Here is a 16,104-nt window from a genome sequence, read left to right on the forward strand (position 1 = left end):
GTAATAAATACTAGATGGTAGGAGAAAAATACAAATAAGTAGTGTTGTTAATGCCATAGTAGTGAAGGTATCTCCAATATTTAAGTTGATATTTTGCAGACAAATCGTTTCATAAGTAAAATGTGTTGCAAAACTAAGAATTGATTATGTCGTGACATATGACATGTCGTGACATAATCTCCATGAAATATGACATAAATTCTATGTTGTGGCATCCCTACAAACTATTAATCAACTATTGAGCATCTGTACCATTTGTAATTCTCACAGATTCAATAAATGTTTAGATGGTATTTAACAAATAAACAATTGAGTGCCTAACAAGATATCAAAGGGTTTTGAAAATTGGTCAGAAGACAACACACCATCCAAATCTGATTAGCTAAGGAGGCAACTGAGACAGACATTACACTTGAGAGAATATCGAACTCTGATTCAATGGATTGCTCTCTCAATGTGATTGCGAAGAGATACAATTTGCTGAGTTTCAACCACCCTTTCACCTAAAAATTGTGGAATATTCAACTTGACACCAAGTGGCAGCAACAACTCTTCAATGGTGAAACCATGATCTGCTATTATTTCATCTTTCTGCAGCAAGCTCAGAAATCCAGATCACTCAACTAACTGAGTATCAGATATACATCCTAAGAAACAATGATGACATGTCCAGCTGAGCTAATTACAATGAGTGTCTTTAATGTATTGGCAGATTTGCAATTGCTGTAGGTTTGGGATTGCAGTAACAAAGTTCACTCTAATTTCTGTTACATCTAATATCGCTGTTGTGTGAGGATACAGTTCTTTACGTGAAGCCAGCATTGTGTTTTGAATTGTACGTAGATCAATCTGGCCAGCAAGGTAGTAAACCCAAATGATGATAACTAAAATTTAATAAATACTCGAGAAACTGTTGATGCTGAAATTTCAAAGTAATTTGCTAAACCTTGCTCCTTTGGATTTAGTTGTAAGCGGACCAACATTAAAAATAATTTGTCAGCTTGGCTTAAAGCACTCGGATGCCCTATAGCTGCTGAGTCTGCATGGTCCCTCCACTTTGCTTGACAAGGTTCCATTTCTTTCACCTCATTACACCTCGTTATAGTGGCCACATCTATGAAGCCCAGATGTATTTTCCATAATTTCTCATTAATTTGATTTTCACTAATGTAGCCACCTCATTAATGAGGCCAGTGGCCACGACCCAACTGATGAAATTATTGTATAATTCCTTCAATAAAATGGCCAGTAAATAAGCAGGCATTAAGCCCAACACTAAACAGAAGCCAACATGACAAATGTTATTTTCGCACATACTACAGTTGATCAAATAAAGGAAGCTTTCTTTGCTTGTCATGATATGCATACGTAATTGACCATGAGTGACTGTTCTTCTGTTAGAGCTCTCGAACTTATATGCGAAACCTTCATACTTGATGTCCAATTTATCTATCAAAGCTGCACTTATTCTGGAATTGTACTCGATGCTTAATTCAACTTATTTAATTCCACTTGCAGTCATTTCTGACTTACTGTATGTTTCATCTCTACCCAGCAAATAGTGTACTAGCCATACTCTAGCTGTGTGTGTGTGTGTGTGTGTGTGTGTGTGTGTGTGTGTGTGTGTGTGTGTGTGTGTGTGTGTGTGTGTGTGTGTGTGTGTGTGTGTGTGTGTGTGTGTGTGTGTGTGTGTGTGTGTGTGTGTGTGTGTGTGTGTGTGTGTGTGTGTGTGTGTGTGTGTGTGTGTGTGTGTGTGTGTGTGTGTGTGTGTGTGTGTGTGTGTGTGTGTGTGTGTGTGTGTGTGTGTGTGTGTGTGTGTGTGTGTGTGTGTGTGTGTGTGTGTGTGTGTGTGTGTGTGTGTGTGTGTGTGTGTGTGTGTGTGTGTGTGTGTGTGTGTGTGTGTGTGTGTGTGTGTGTGTGTGTGTGTGTGTGTGTGTGTGTGTGTGTGTGTGTGTGTGTGTGTGAATGGTACAGTACTAAAGCCCACCTCATTAACAGGGCCACTTATCCAGGGTTCCAATTTAATGTAATTTATTAACCTCTTAAACAAGAGCATCTTACAGATGACAAAACAAATTCCTGGTTTGTTATAGACCAATATCGTTTGTAAATGTAAATAACAGTCTCTTGTACAGGAGCAGTAACAAGTCAACCACACTTGTGACCTAGTGCATGAATAGTATACCGTGATTTGCTTTGTAAAATAATTTCATATGCAAGTACTTGTACGAAAATTTCATACACGAGAATTTTTTGCGTAAGATTAAACCACACTATTTTGACTAATAGAGCAGTCATTTGCATAAATCATACGAAAATATTTTTACACAAAAATTTTTATCACGAACATTGTTGCATGAAAATAAGGTATGTACACATTAACCAGTGGAACCTGTATGTATTTGAGACCAACTTTACTTATAGCTACACTAGGAACAACTATAAGGTTAAATTTATGGTGGAGAGTACAGTTCCACAGTACTTATGTGATACTCCATTTAGCACTTCCTTCAGATGTATACAATGCAAGTGAGGGTTGTAAATGGTTTAGTACTGCTGATCCAATTGATCCCAAAATAAAAATTTAGCCAAATTAAGTAAATCAAGTGGGCATCAAGCGTTACAATTATAGTCATTTTGGCACAATGTCCACAAGTTCCAAGTTAGTTCTACATTCATAGCATCATTTTACCAACAGAAGAATTATCTGCAAGAGAAATAAACAAGTATAGCTACAAGTACCAAAGAGTATTTTAACATGCATAGTTAATGATCAATAAGTGGGTGTGGCTCATGTAACAGGCCACAATTCCCATAGGTGGCCATTGCACTCTTGCTTGATGTCATATACGTAGACTAGTTGCCTACAATTCCTTAACTGGACATAATGAATACTGTGTAGACAGTAGCATACAATGTTGGTGTAGCTCCTAAAGTCACCAAAACACACTTAATGGTGGATGTGGCTCCACATTAAGTTTCTTGACAAGATGCAACCCACATGACCTCCATATCATACCTTCGTATTTCTTTCTGAACCAGTAGTAAGATGAGCCACAATCAAAAGCACAGCTGCTTGTTCAGTAAGGTAGAGTCACTATACCAATATCCCTTGTAGAACCATTTGCAACCGGTATCAAAATTTAATCAAGTGATCAAGAAGTGAGTTTGTACTAAATTTAGCAATCAAGAATCCTCAAAAGAGGCAAACAAGCACCTTAAACAATATGCCCTGCACTACTTGGCAAAGTTAAGTGATCAAGGCCCCTATTCAGATAGTAATAAATATAGTTGATCAAATATCTCGATCCCGGTCACTGGTTTTACAGGACCATAATAGTGACTATCCCTTTTTCAGTTATCTAGTGCCAGAATTCATAATACCTGTGACACATACCATCAAACTGGTCACAGTGTTGGCTGCTGAGAGAACCGGGCATCATTATTAAATTTAATCAGACAAGTACGGTATATCAATCCTCAGTCCATTTGTTTAGCAAACACAAGCTGCTTCATACTCACATGCTAATCAGTTTCACCAATAGCTGTGAATACCACCAGGTAGTTACCTCTGTGCTGCAAGGCATTATAAATGTGAGACACCAATGACAAATCAGTTGGGCAGCCTGTGAGAAACAAAGGTGAGATTACACCTTTCCCCTAAACTCATTTTGCACTTCTTTTCTGCTGTCAAACTGGCTGAGGCTCTGTGAACTAAGTCTCTGAATCTTGACTAAATTAGTATTCGGTGTTACATGTGCAACATTATCTGGAAAAATAATGTGTGAAAATTTTCTAAGTTGAAGTGTGCCCAAAAAAAATTGCTCGGCCAGATCACTTTTTCTTCTCAGTTTGTGTTGGGTCGGGAAGATGGTCTAGCTATAGTCTGGTTTGTCAATACTAGGAATTGTGCAGCTGGAATGTAATTAACAGAATTGCATTATTAGATTCATACCTGCTACAGATCATGACTTCACTTGTGAATATGAAACCTTATCACTTTGCATTCTGTCTGGTGTATACTGGCCACTCTAAATAGATTCTCTGTTTTCCATTTTCCACCACAGCCAGCTCTAAAGATTCCATTATTCTGTATTCTTCCATTATTTGTTTTTCTTGCATACTCAGTGTACAGGTTCCATAAAATCGATCTTGTAAGGTTGTCAGTTCACGTTTCAGTGTGCTATCATTTTGGCACAGATTCATGTTTGTATTATTCCTGCCAAGGCAATTCCTGCAACATATATAAGATCAAGTACAAGCTGAAAATGTTTTTAGGCTGTTTGCTATGGCTGTATCCAGGTAAATAGTGGCTTGAAAAGCTGTGAATTTCATAATGGAAATTGACCGTCCGCAAATGTGTTTGAGAGAAGGACAAGAAACAGAAAATTTATTTGGAGTGGCCTATATATTCTTGCAGCTCGCACAAGTGCTAATGTTGATACAGACCAGACCCTCATTCTGGCAACACCAGACTAGTCTGACCACTCTATCAATTGTTATTCAAAATACCAGAGTATTACAAGCATATTACAACAACTGGATTGGCCCGCTCTACATGAAACCAGCTAAAACTGATGATGATGTATAAATAATTCCACTGAGGAGTGGCCAATTCCCCCACAAAACTCCAAAATTGTGTACCGTACAACAGGAAATTGAATTCATTAAACCTTTACTGAATAAGCGCCGCTATTTGTATTAATTTTGTGTGTCATGTGTAGGGACCCGCCGATTATGCTGGCATAATTATGAGCATAATAGGTGCCTGAAAGCATTAAGCATAATGCTAGCATAATAGGTAGAATATTTTGTAACAGTATGAATTCATGCTATAAAAATAGCTATCACAGAAAGATCGATATACTCTAATAGAACAGTCAGTAACTCTAATAGAACAATCACATAACTGACTGTTCTATTAGAGTATATCGATCTTTTCTGTGATATGCATTTTGACAAGTAGGTTTGTGGCTCAGCCACTTATTATTTATCCATAAACTGGAAATTATTAGCAGTGCATGGGAACTGAGGCATAAATAATTGGGCATAATTTGAGCATAATAGGTAAGTTTTGAGCATAAATTTAAGCATAATAGGTACATTTTTGAGCAGTGCAGCATAGCATAATAGGTAAAATTATGAGCATAATCGGCGGGTCCCTAGTCATGTGCATATATATATAGCAGAGATCGAAGTGTGAAATGAGACACTGAACTTTCAACTTGACTTTTAACAGAAGTGAAGAATGTCAATTTTGCAGTACTTTACAGGTATCAAGAAGTAATAATCAACTTTGTTTGTCATCTGCAATTTAACCAGATCCATATGGTTAAAGTTCTAACAGATGTTATTACATCTGCTAACACATAGGCCATCACAAAGAGTGAAATATCCCAGGGATATATTTATACTTAACAGATGTGCAACATTATAAAATTGGGAAGGGCTGCTGCCAGTGAAACAACTGACACATTGCGATACTATGCTCTGACCTTTGGTTGACAGAGCCCACAGTTAGGTGACTGAAAAATAATTATAATTATTTTATAAAGGCTCTCCGAAAAGGAAATTTATAGAGTTGCCTCGCAAAAAGAAGCAGGGCAGTCCAAGGCAACGAGTTAGACAAGCAATATGGTATGTTCCAATTTTCTGTGCATAGAAAGAATCTACATTGACTTCTCTGTTGTTTCGTGGTGATCTGCTGTGAATAGGATGAAAGATTCCTGAGTTGTAGGGTCGTAAAATTGGAAAAGTTTCCAGACAAGGCTTTTAACAGCTGATATTCGTAAGTTCAGAGTTAGAAAATTGCTCAAGAATGCCAACAAATCTTAACAATAGGCTTTGTTGTGAATCGCTTAACAGGAAAGTGCCAAATCGACATGACATCCAACTACAGTGGAACCTAAATTATCCAATCTAATTGGGGGAAAGGGTGTTCATATAATAACATCAATACATTTGTATACAGAGCTTTGCTCAACTACTCCAATAAGGCATACACTTGTTTACAAAATACTCTAATTGAGCAGTCAATTTGGTGTTCGGATAATCAAGTGTTTGGTTAATCAGTATTCAGATAATCAAGGTCCCACTGTAAGTTAACAGCGTGTCCCTCGGTGTGTTCAGCGAACCCAGATATATTATCCAGTTGATTGTATATAGCACTTGTTCTTGTACCGTACCTCTAGTAAACAAGAAAAACAAACAGCTGCCTGTGTATTTCATCTCCAAAAACATTTTTGTCACTAATTTTATACTTTAGTAGCTCATACGTATATTGGCTTAGTGCATTTACAGCAGACAAACATCACGGGATGTAGAAATAAAACAATATAGTTTCCAGTGCTGCTTTAAAAACTCAGATACCTCCTTTTGAATGGTGACAATAGATTTTGTGTCCGTGGTCGTCAATTTCCCAATGGTTTCTGTATATTGTTATGCCTAACCACAGCATCCAGTGGTTGTGCAAACTCAATTAAAAGATCATTTTAAATACTTTTCCTTACATGCAACTGGACAATCAAACACACAAAATAAAGAACATCTGTAATCAAAGTACATACATAACTGCCATGTACATACATATCATCTATTCCACAGGAAACTGTGAAAACAATTTTCTGATGAAATGTTTTTAATTACTAAGTGGGCTCTTATTCCTTCCTGTCAGAAATAAAATTCACTTGGATTTAATCCATAAGCAATTGCAATAACAATGTCAATAGCAAAACACCACAGTCATTTGAGCCTTTCTGCTTGTGTAAAGGGTAACGTTGGTTTATGGTTTCCAGTTTCATTAAAGTATGTAGCGATTCCTTGCCCAGGGAGCTAAAAATAGATTCATGAAACTTTTACTTCACCAGTCTCACATCCAGTGGTTGTGGCAAGTATCCAGTGGCTTTGATCTTTGCAGAAGGCTAGTTTATTTTCATTGATCTGGTCAGCCGCAGTGCATGGCTTACATTGAAATAATGCCAAAAGAAGCTTAGAAATTGTGACTTAAGAATCCTCTGTGCTTATTTATATAATTATCTCAATGTCTGTTAGCTTCTCTCCCAAAATAATAGCTAGGGATCTGCCGATTATGCTCATTATTTTACCTAATATGCTATGCTGATCTCAAAATTTTGCCTATTATGCTCAATATTTATACCTCAGTTCCCATGTTTTTCTAGTAAATTTGAACTTTATGGGAAAATAGTAAGTTGTTGAAGCACAGACTCTAAATCCTTGCTTGTCAAAATACATGTTATAGAACAGATTGATATACTCTAACAGAACAGTCAGCTGTCTGATCATTTTCTGACTGTTCTATTAGAGTATATTGATATTTTTCATTTTGATGAGCAAGAATTTACACAAGTGTCCTGTTATGCTAGCATTATGTTCAGTAGTTTCAAGCACCTATTGTGCTCATTATTATGCCAGCATAATTGGCGGGTCCCTAACAATGGCTTCTTCATTAAATTTCTTCTGTAGGTGGAGAACAAACAACTTCTACCACAATGCTATTTTGCACCACAGATCGGGTTGAGGTATTTCCTCACCACATACAACAATGATATATCTGAGCAGAGTACTGGTAGAGATAAAGGTCGAGACTCAGATCCACTATGGCTCTTACAACTTTCCTCCATCTTATTGCCATGGCCTCTTCTTTAACCATGGATGTTTACTTGTCTACAGAAAATGTAGTAGTTGTGGATAGTGTGGCACAAACCCTTTTACAAATTGCTGGAATGAACTGAGTGATCATGAACTGCAACTTGCAAGGCACTTCAAGTCCACCTTGGATAAAATCTATGTTGTACCTTCTACCAATCGCAGTGCACTGAGTGATACCACCATGTCGCATGAAAGCATTGCAAGAGACAGATATTCTTTGGGAAATGTGCCCTAAAATTGTGTCTTGCCCATTCATTTGTTTCAAGACAGCCACAGTGAGAGGGTCATGTGAATCTCCTACTTCATACTCATGAGTTCATACATGTAATAGCACGCGAGACAATTAGTATTATATTTTAGAGTGGTTTAACCAGTCCAAGCGTTTCATCAATTTTTAATTTGTCAATGTTTTTTCTTCTGGAGAAGTGCGGATTCGTCAAATTTTACTTACGTCAAATTTCCTGTCATTATGGTACAAGAGTCTCAATATTTACGTATTTCAGAATACAATATTACTTTTTTATTCACCAAGATGTTTTCGCTAGTAGCTATTTGTGCATGAAACAAAACAGTAGACAATTGGAGACCAGAGGAGCCTGAACAGGAGCACAAGGACAGTCAATTACTCCTAACAGTTGTTGTAGCTACTACTCACCATCAGACATCTTTATCATGGATTTAATTGTGACAAGTCAATAAGTAATCCAGTAAGTGTACTGCTATCCACTTGCACTTGTTGAGATGGACGGAAACAAAGATATCCAATTTTGTAGATGATTTTAGTTGGATTTCTCAGGTGGTGCATTAGGTTCCAACCCATTGGCAACATTTATTCAACCATTCCATTGTCGCAGAATTGGGTAGAGTTATTTTCTCTGCCCACAGGACATTAGATGGTGTGGATCTATACAAGTGATGACCAACAGATGCACTCTGACCACGTGGTTATATGATTGCTATTTCAAATTCATGGACTTGTTATATATATCCTGCACAATAACATATTTAACCCAAACAAGATCATCTAAAGCTGCCCCTATAAGTTAATAAGCTTGCTACATGAACGTATGTTTAAAATGTGACCAAATTATGGAAGTGGTTGGCAAATGCACATGAATAAATTGGGATATGTATGATTGTTAAAGATTTTACTCTGGTAGCTATACATATCTTAAGTTGTCGGGGATGCAGCCAACTAACTTTAAGCTATAACCACTGGTGTAGCCATGATGAACAGCAACTTCTCATGATTGTACCTGTGTGAATGGTTGCAAGGGAAGTGGGCAATGGTTATCACCAGAGCAGGTCGTATGGAGACTCCAGTCTAAATGTAGGAATCTCAAAGCCTCCTGATGCAGTCGAATTGAAATAAATACACATACGTAGACAACATCTGGGCACCTAGCTGTCCAAGTATCAAGCCTTATAAACCAGCTGGCCAGTTGCCAGAGCATTCCCAGTACACCATACACATCTCTAGAAATCCACTTTGGTTGCATGGCTGTGGTGCACGCAAATGGATAGTGGAGTATTTTGAAGCCTCATGGCTCAGCTTGTAGTAAAACGCAACATTCAACTGACAATTCCAGTATTTAGAGGGCTTTAGAGTTCCACTAAATACTTTGGCCTGTGGTAAGATAATCAGTTCTCTGTTTGAAGGGTTCATGCATGTGTGAACTGAAAATGCAGTTAAATTTGTCACTTTCTTCCCTATACCATTAGGTATACAAATAATTTACTGAAGTTTACTATTATCTAGATTAATAAACCTATCATCCTTATCTCAATAAGTTTTCGATATCTAGATAATCGCACACCTCTAGAACAAATGTTAACACCACATTCTTTCAACATCATCAATGTTTGGTTCAATGCCATTATATGAATGCTCACCTAATAATTTTTGTGAATAGACCAGCTGTAAATAATTTAATTATTTGTGTGTGTGAGTTTGTGTGTATGTGTGCGTATGCATGTGTGTGTGCGTATGCATGTGTGTGTGCGTATGCATGTGTGTGTGCATGTGTGTGTGTGTGTGTGTGTGCGTATGCATGTGTGTGTGTGCGTATGCATGTGTGTGCGTGTGTGTGAGTGTTTGTGTGTGCATGCGTGTCACTTGCCTACACCCCCCATTGTAACATACTCACTGATGTGAGTTTTTACAATTATAAACAATAATAATAGTGATCATTAATTATTATATTAGTTACTGGATCTCCCAGCCACTAGGAAAAATACAGACGATTTCTGTTATGAAGGGAAGCCATCACGTGCTACCACCAAATCGACACTTTTTGCTATCAGCAAAGATGAATGAGACACAAAGGAGGACATTGGTAAGTCCATGAAGAATGTGTTATACAGTACTGCTGTATGCCAAAAGGCACCTCTCAGGCCGAAGCAATGTCGAACAGTGAAAAAATCAAGCCTGTTGTATTAGCTGTTATCGAGTTATGCTTGTCTGAAGGCATCAGTTGGTCAGTCAGTTTTTGTGACTTGGCCACCTTAAGATTTAGTATTACATGATTTTGATTTTGTAATCAATATAATTAGATATGTAATTTGTGTACAGAGCAGACTCACAGACATTTGCCTTTTTACCTGTATGATTAAGATTGAATCTGGTGGCACTTTAATAATCCAATTACTAAACACTAGTGCTTCCAAACAGACATTTTCAAAGGGAAGATCAATTTAAGAGGTGGGCTATTTAGCTTCTTTTCCCTATGTTGAAATCCCTTGCATGTGTTTGTTTCTACCTGTCCGTGATGTATTATGTCTGGTTCATATCATTCTCTTTCCTACAGGATTTGCTGATGATCGTGTACTTGGCCAACCTCACTAAGACTCATTTAGCTCTAGGAGAAAAATTGTTTAAGATTGTTACCTGAATATCGTCATTGTTGTAATAATTATTATATTTAAATTTTCACATTATTCAATGGGTACAATTGTGTGCCCACTTGTACATGGAGAGATTGGGTGTGTATTTGTTAAAAAAGTTAGGTACTGAAAAAAGCTAGTTGGTCTCATGTGGTTGAATGTTTTGGAGGAATGTTACTATTTAGCCTGTTCACAGTAGAGGTTTTCACACTTGGACTAAATAAATTAGGTGGTTTATACTGTGATTTAATTAATGGGCATTTAAGCCCAGAGCAAAGTTCAATAAAACTCTGAGCCGAAGAACACAGTTATATATACAGCTAGAATTACTTTAAGGCTACAGTGAATTTAGCTAAACTCTGTGTCATTTACCTAGCAAATAGCTGAACTTCTACAACTAGATGTGGGAATGGTTTGGCCGTTTCGTATGATGTCGTGTTATGACGAGTATAATGTGTCAGTTAAATGAGGTATGTACTGTGGCGGCAATGATGTGATAGCTGAGCTGAAATTAAGTGAAGAGATTTAGGAAATTTCACAACTGCATGCATGTAGCTATACTCTCAGATGTAGGGTACACAAATGAAAAAAATCAGTCATGATTTAAACACCCTGAAACCTATCAGTAATATTTTGTACATTGCAATTGCATAGCCTGGCACAGCTAATTTATGACAAAATGTGGTTATATACATGTTGCAAGCACGGCTCTAGGATGTTGTCTAAGCAGTGGCTAAAAAAACTATTTTTTACAACTAGGCAAACCTGAGAGCGGGGGGAGGGAGGAGGGGGGGGTGGTATTTGTTACACATGTAAACAAAATTTGCATTTATGTTTGATGCATATACATATTGTACTCTATTGTTGTGATTGTCTAAATAGCTAAAGTAGTGAAGAGAGAACTTGTGTAGTGAGGATGGGGAAGGCCGAAGGGGGCCCAGGAAATTTTTGAAATGTAGCTGTGATGAGATTGAATTTGAAAGCAATTTCAGAGAAATGACTGAAATCTGGATGTTTTAAGATGAATTGAAAGGATAAAAGAACTACGTATAGAGGCAGCGTAGTTACAGGGTTTGAAAAATAAACTATTGTTTTATTAACTAGGTTTTAGGGCAATTTTAATCGTGGAGTGTAATAAAAGTAACTATGACTATAGGCTGAATTGTAGGGCATCTCTAATCAAATAGTGGAGTGGAGAAACTTTATGCAAAATAGCTATCTCAAGATAGGATCTTGAGGTACTTTCAGCCAAATCTCTGTAAAAGAGATTTAAGCTGCACACACACACACATAATAATATTATTATAATACATAACTTTAAGGTTATACTTTTCTGTGGTGCATCTTGCTATGTTAGCCTGACTTTTACAACTAGCCCAATCACCATTTACAACTAGCGCTTTGGCCACAACTAGCCCCCTTTTTAAACCCCTGTGTTTAAGGTAATTGCACAATATATAATTAGAGTTTGTAAGATCTAGAGCCCCTTCTAGAGGAGGGGACACTTGTAATCCCTATTGATAATTAAGTGCCACCCCAGAGAATAAGTCTACTAGGATGAAACTAGAGATGCACCAGGATAGCTAATGATTACTGTAAGCAGAGGGTCTATACTGAAGGGACACAGCCTTCCAGAAACAAACTGACTAATTAAGACATACATACATAGGGGATGATTATTGTGTTGCATGCAATGACTGTTCTATTAGAATATCTCAGTATGAAATGTTTCCTTGTGAAAAGTGGCTCCAATGTGTATTGTATGATTATGGTAAGAGGGGTGGATGCTTGCCTAGTTTCAGGCCTGAGATTAGTTTGGGAAAAACGTGCACATGCGTGTGTCTGTTCACACACCCACATGAGCAACCAAACAAACTCCAAGCTACAAATTCATTCTATGAATGAAGGCTGTTTGTCATTTTCATTCATGTAAGTAAGGGACATACCCCTTTATCTCAAAAGGATATGCTATTAATTCCTTGTAACTTATGATGCCTGTTACATTGTTTTTCAGCCATTAAACGCCTGTTACAGTGCATACAGTAACAAGCCACACCCCCTTCAAGCTGAAAGGGTTTATAGGTAAGCTAACCTTCAATGTGGCTTTGTCTTGAGAATTTTCCTGAGAAAACATGACAGACAAACTATAAAACAGTTGAGATGATACTTCTTTGCTATTGTCATTAAAGTGGTTTGTTCAAGTAATGCTTCCTTAGTAACGTGTAGCAATGCGTTAAGTGATGAATTAGGTGTATTGTTAATACATTAGGTGCAAAACAGGGTGTGACTTTAACTGCATGGCCGGTAGCATTTTAAACCCAGCACACACCCACAGACAGACAGACAGACACTGAAATTGTTTTTGAAAAAGCGTGTATTTGTTTATTACACCCATATTAATCTTCCATATTATTACTGTACAAATTAACCTTCCTGTTGTAGTAACTACTCATTGCACTGTAACTCTAAAGTTCCCAGCTTCTAAGGTTTACCGCTTCTAAAAGTTGTGCAAACATGTGGCACAATAAAAAAATCATAGTGAAATCTCTTTATCAAGCATAACACCATAATATTTTTTCAGATTTCCTGAATAACTGGTCAGTCAAATTACACCAACAGCTTTCAAATAGGTAAAGGTGAAAGGCAGACCAACTTCTCCATAGGTCCTTTCTTATAGTAACTATATGAATAGTTAAATTTTGTGCAGTACCTAATAGAATAGGAACCTGTATATAAACATGGGGGAAGGCTCACCTTAAAGACTGTAGTTATATGCTGTATACATGCAGAGTCATAAATAGAGACAACCTATACTTGCTCATGAATATATCTCATATCACTTTTACTTTTATATAGGCACTTTAGTGAGATGCCCTTCACAGACACAGCCTGACAATTTTATGAAGGATAACACAGAATTATTTCAACACAGATGCAAGGTAATCCCTCTAGTTTCCCCCGATGAATTTTTTTGAGAGTACATCAACAGAGTATAGTATTACCCTGCAATTGGTAAGAATTGATGGTGTTAGTGAAATAAAACATTTGTTAGGAATGATTTGGTTGAAACACTCAAATTTGCTCAGCAATAAAGCTGAATCTCTACAACTACAACAATTGTATACTTTTTTCTACTGAAGATAAAAAGGTGGTCTTGAGGACCTGGCATGAGAATGAGTACATTGATGATTGAGATATGCTGTCAGTGGGCTGCTGCAGATGGTAACTTACTACAAGATTACATTGCTGTGATATAGGTCATATAATGTGACCCTACAATACAAACCACAAAATCAATTGATGGTTTATTATGAATTCCCTATAGACCAATGCTTGAAGGCGTTTCTGAAGAAATAAAAACTACCCTAGGAGAGAAGATTTGTTTTATCTTTGAGGGATATGATGAATTGCCGTAGTACTTACAAAGTGCTCCTGCATTTGCTAAGTTGACTGCCAGTGTATGTTGGTCTACACTTCTCGCCCTATAGCTTGTGTTAACTTGTGGCATTTGGTATAAAGAAGGATAATGATAAGTGTTTAAAGACCAAGTTGATGAGTTGATCTCAAAGACATTTATAGTGCTGAAATTGGAAGGCAGAAAGCAGATGACCTGAAAGTGCAGATAAGGAAGAATCCATTGATCAGGAGTTTCTTGTCTGTTCCTATTAATTTGGCAATCATTTGCCATCTCTTTGTGATAGCTTCTTCCTTGCCAACTACAATGACACAACTGTATAACTTGTTGTGGGTAAACCTTCTCTGTTGTTTTTATCAACATGAACACTTCTGAGAGGGTGTATGCTCTGTATTCACTAGATGATCTTCCACCAATTGCAATGGATGACTTTGAAAAGCTGTGTTTGATGGTATTTAAAAATAAACAAACAGACCAAGCAATGTTTTCAAGCCGAAAGCTAAAGCAAAACTATGGTATAACTATTAATGAAAAAGGTGGTGTAGGGTTGCTTTTAATAATGCCGTTTATTTTGGTAAAGAAAAGTCTTATAAGTTCATTCACATGACACTACAAGAATTGTGGCATGGTACAATGCCAGTGCTTCTTCTCAAATAATCTTTTTTCTGCAGATTTTGAAATAGTTTGGCAGTTTTACTCGGGGAATTATGCAACTTAAGAACCAGCAAATTAAACAAAAAATGGAACATGGAGTAAGACTCGTCTTTGACTCTGCTGATACCATCATTATTGTTTGATGTCAAGAGAAACATATGAAGGACTACCCAGGTCATGGCGTAATTAAAAATAATCTGTACAATTGCAGCTCATTTCATTTCAATAAGACATGAAGACATCCTGAATTTACTCAGTGTAGTTTTATTGGATTTGAGCAGGAATGTCTTGTCCAATCAAATTCGTGGCTTTTGTAAATACCTTTATCACAACACCCAGTTAAAAGAGCTGATTATTACAGAATAAATTCTTGCATCTGCTTGATATTTGGTCACTGGCAGAGATGCTTTCTCATAACCATACTCTTCAGGTTTTGGATGCTAGCAACAATGTGTGCAAGCTAAAGGTGCACATTTTCTTTCTCATTGTAGAAATCTGTTATTAGCTGCATTAAAATTGCATTCCTGTGGCTTGCATTCAGAAAATAGTAAACTGATTTCCACTACCACTTTATTAGATTTCTTGACTTAAGCAACAACAAGATTGGTGACAATGGTGTAAAGAAATTCCTGAAGCATCCTCAGCATGATTGCAGTCTTGAACATCTTGACTTGGGATATAGCAAAATCACAACAGCAAGTGCACCAGCTGTTTGTTGTTGATCGTACAAGTTTTACTAACTTTGAACTGTCAGGAAATGCCTTCAATGATAATGGAATAACACTATTTTTGAGGGAGTGCAACATACAATGAAGAATATTGGTTTGGTTGACACCGAGCAATGTAACATCTTCTTTACAACATGGATAAAATCATTAACTTTTACAGTGCCTACAAATAGTGACAGCACCAGTAACTGTTTGGCCAGTATGTCAATGTTGAAACGGCTAGAGATTCATCATGGTAGTGATTCTGCTTGTTTTACTAGATAGAGACATTAAGCCAACAGGAGTTTTAGGATAGACACAATCATGTATTGATAATGGATCCTAACAATGCTTTGTAATATCTTGCAAGCCCTGTGGTGTAACATGGACTATTGTTACCACATTTGACTAACTAGTACTGAGTATGACTAGGTCATTCATCCTTTTCAAGCTGGTGCGCTGCTACTAGCAATATACAAGACATTTCACTCAATACTAGAGCGGCATAGTGCATTAAAGTTGTCATTTGTGAGAAAAGCACATATCAATAATACTTCTAATGGCATTCATTTTTTGATATAGTGCCATTTGACCTTTGGTGACCTTTGCAGCCTTTTTGTACTGAAAATATCATTTGGCCGGAGACATTATTTTACATTTTAATCCAAATTAAAGATGTCAATCTAAGAAACAACTTGGCTTTTGTTTGAAGTCAATAGCTTCTTCCATTCCAAAGTTATGAACACTTTTATTCGTTATAAAATTCTTTGAATTTGT

Source organism: Dysidea avara, chromosome 1, assembly GCF_963678975.1.
Source record: "Dysidea avara chromosome 1, odDysAvar1.4, whole genome shotgun sequence".
NCBI classification, from domain to species: Eukaryota; Metazoa; Porifera; class Demospongiae; order Dictyoceratida; family Dysideidae; genus Dysidea; species Dysidea avara.